This window comes from Nanorana parkeri, unplaced genomic scaffold, assembly GCF_000935625.1.
Source record: "Nanorana parkeri isolate BGI_ZX_2015 unplaced genomic scaffold, ASM93562v1 scaffold1025, whole genome shotgun sequence".
NCBI lineage: Eukaryota > Metazoa > Chordata > Amphibia > Anura > Dicroglossidae > Nanorana > Nanorana parkeri.
Window position 1 is genome coordinate 164,933 of NW_017307293.1, and position 3,678 is coordinate 168,610.

The 3,678-nt window shown below is 46.5% G+C and overlaps 1 protein-coding gene across 3 annotated transcripts in view; it reads left to right on the forward strand.

Annotated features, from left to right (window-relative positions):
* Positions 1-3,678, forward strand: part of GRIP2 (glutamate receptor interacting protein 2) — a 131,839-nt gene that overhangs the window by 87,604 nt on the left and 40,557 nt on the right. The window lies entirely within an intron of this gene.

Sequence of the window (3,678 nt, forward strand, 5' to 3'; positions counted from 1 at the left end):
TGTGGGGCCCCCCCCCCCCCCCCCATCTGAATACTGAAAAACGGCCTGGACAGGAAAAGGGTTTAACACCCCGGTCTTCAATTGGTTAAACACCAGTATTCCAGTAAGGAAGTATGATGGTTGACATTACTTTGTTAATAAAACAAACCATGTCATGCAGCGACTGAGTATCAAATGGCCTTTTAATCCCCTTTATTCCAGCATGTCACACAGGGATTCTATGTGACGTGGCTTTGTTTATAAACCAATGTCATACAGCGACGTGGCATTTTAAAGCCCAGTTTTTCAGATTGCGCTGAACAATCAGCCACGTGAAAACTCATTTTGCTTACCCCTTCTAGGCAATATGCAGGGGAACTGCAAGACCCAGCAGGTCCTTTCAGCCATATACCTCAGTTTTGTCCGTCTAGTGCAGCGTGGCGGTCAGGTAGCAATGGCAAGGCACTGGCAATCTACTTTTACCAGCCACAGCAGACCAGATTTCCTGTAGTTCACCTTTTTACTATATTCGAAGCGACCAATGCAACTACTGCCCCTCCCGGAATTCACTATTTAAAGTGACATTAAAGTCAGATTTTTTTTTTTCCCCTTCTCAATTCTGCTGTAGGGACTTACCTTAAATGATGCTTCTTCTTTATTCGATCATCTTCTTTCCTGTCCTTTTCAGCTGTCCCTCCAGCGCTGGTTCGGGGTCTCCGATCCAGCGCCGACTCCTCTGTCCTCCTCTTCTCTGATGTCCCACGGAGTCTGTGCAGGTGCACGCTGCTCCATAGACTTACCTTGTGTCTCTCCTCGTCTCCCGGCCGAACATCTGAAGTGCGCGTGCGCCCGCCCCAAGATCCTTTGCTGCCGCCCGAGACTCTTCAGATGTTCGGACGGGAGCGCGCGGTGAAGACACAGGTACGTTTTAAACCGGTTTTTAAAGGGTATTTAAAAAAAAAAAAGTTTTTACATATATCCGCCCCGTCCGTTCCGCCAGTAAGCGCTGGCGGATTGGAGCGGGGAGGGGGGAATCCAGCCCCTCCAGCAGAGAGCCGTGACAGGATCGAGAGGTGAGCGAACGCCGGTATGTGTTCGCTCACCTCCCGATCTACTGAGCCGACCTGTGACAGTCTCATTGTCACATGTCGGCTAGAACTATGAGGTGAGTGGAAATCACTCATCTCATAGTTCTCCTTTTAATAACCCTTTAATTAAACTTGGGTGTTTTTTTTATCCAGGAAGTAGCAAGAAATTCAGCTGCAGTGGGCACATACGGAGGGCGGAGCTGGGAACACCAGAATACATTCCAGCAGGCTTATTCAGAACTTGATTCCAGCAAGTACAGGGATTTAGTTAAGCGAAGTGCTAAGAAGAATGCAGTTATGAAAATGAATACATTTAAATATGTTATTGCCGTGTATGTTGAAATATGATTTTTCTTCCCTTTAAATAAATGAATGATCAGTGACTCTCCTATTCAAGTCTTGTCAGCGGTAAACATAACCTGAGCTGCGAGCCGTGACGAGAAAATCTGTTACAGGTCCTCAGAATTCGGTGCTTTAAATCTCTTCGTCACTCCGGGCGCCCGCCAGACAGAGACAGAGCGAGCTGCTCCAGTTTTTTTTTTTTGTTAGGTTGAAATTTTCAGAGCGCTTAACCGAACAAATTAAAATGACAAATGTCTTAAATCATCCGCCGTATCCGACAGCGGCTCACTTTGATCAGAGCAATCTGCTTAGGTCTGCCTGTCGCAGCCGGGGCACCTGCATATCTTAATGGAAATGCTGCTCATTGATTGAAGAGTTAGGAAATCAAGAGGCTTAGAGACCGGTGAAGTCTACGGGGATTCGAACATCCTTGCCTACAAGGTTACTGCGTCAGTACCTCGGGGATGGGGGGGAGGCGAGTAGGAGAATTCCGAGATGGCCTTTTTTTTAAAGAGGACCTGTACTCCAATTGTCACTTAGGTTAAAAAAAAGACTTGCTCATCTTAAAGACAAAAATAAAAACGGCTCCATGCATCCTTAGAATCCTAAACCTGCCGCTGATCCAGAAGAAAGCAAAAGTGCTATGCAAAGCATAGTTCTACGTGCTCTAATAGGCAGCAAAGGCAATCAAATGCTCCCTAGATCAGCCTTTCTCAACCAGGGTGCCGTGGTACCCTGGTGTGCCTTCTGGCTTCCTCAGGGGTGCCTCAAAATGTTGTAGTAGTGGGATTGTAATGTGAAGGGGGGAAAGAAGACTGATTTGAAGGGGCTCCTGATGTAAAATAGGAACTCTGATGTAAAAGGGGGGGGGCTCTGGTATAAAAAAGGGGATTCTGATATGAAAGAGCAGCTTCTGATGTGAAGGGGGCTCATGATGGGAAACTCTGATGTGAAGGGGGATTTTGATTTGAAGGGGGCACTTTGATGTGAAGGGTCAAACCCCCTTTTTTGTGTGTTTTTGCACAGGGTCCCCCTTAAAGTCTATGACATTTCAGACTGGGGTGCCTTGAGATTTTGCATACTTTTAAAGGGTGTCGTGACTGATAAAAGGTTGAGAAGCACTGCCCTAGATCAACCGTCTACAAGTTTTATAATGCATTTAGAAACACATGTTGATGTAAAGCTATGTCGATGCTCTTGGGATGGATAAGTGAAAAGCATTTCAGTTGAAATACCTGTAGAATATGCTGCTCTTTGCTCCCTCCAGTGCTGCCGATATAACCAAAGACCATTTTAATCAGGCAGTCTTTGCTGAGTGGAAGTGCTGGTACTCAGAATGACTGATCCTTGCCTTCAGCAGAGATTATGTGATTGAATGCCTACGGAATGCTAAGGGCAGGGGTAGCCAAACTTTGGCCCTCCAGCTCTTGTGGAGCTACAAGTCACATAAGGAATTGCAAGACTCTGAGATGCATGTCCTCCAAAGGTAGATGCATAATGGGGTTTGTAGTTTCACCACAGCTGGAGGGCCGGAGTTTGGCTACCCCTGGCCTAAGGTTTTGAGGGAAGTGTGGCGCATTCTTTTCTCTGGGCAAGTATTTTAGCCTTCTATTACTCTTTCAGAATAAGGATGGCAGAGTGCTGGACTCCTAGCTTCTGTATAAACCAAATGTAGCAGATCCCTATTGCCTAATGGAGCCTCAACAGGGCCCGAGTAGAGTCTGCTTGGATGAATCAGAGGATGCCATGCCATGGAGAATGGTCCACATGTAAATTTTCAAAAAAAAAGGAAACTACCATGGATTACAGTAAGGCGCACATTACAGTATTGGTTTATGTTAAAAAATCTGAGGGTTTAATGTCACTTTAATTGTATCATGCAAGGGGAATCTGGATGGGTGGTTAATCTTGGGTTTTTTAGCTCGTACCTTTCCTGGTGCCAGACAACTTCAATTGGCAAGCTTTAAACTACAGCTTACAGAGGGTAAAAAAAAAGGCACCCACGGCCTCTTGCCCCCTCTGCTTTGGTGGTCAGGGGTCTGGAGCCATTGCCTTGCATTAGACGTAAGGATGCTGATGGACAGTCCATGAGACAGAGGGTAGGGGAGAGGGGTGAGATCAGGTCACCGGGGGTAGCGGGGATCAGGTTAGTAAAACTGATTTACTGCTTTGAAACAGAATTAACCACCCATCTAGATTCCTCTTGCATGGTAAATCTAAGCGCTGATGAAAGGGAAGGGGGGGGGGGGATCAGTGGCGGAGCTAAGGA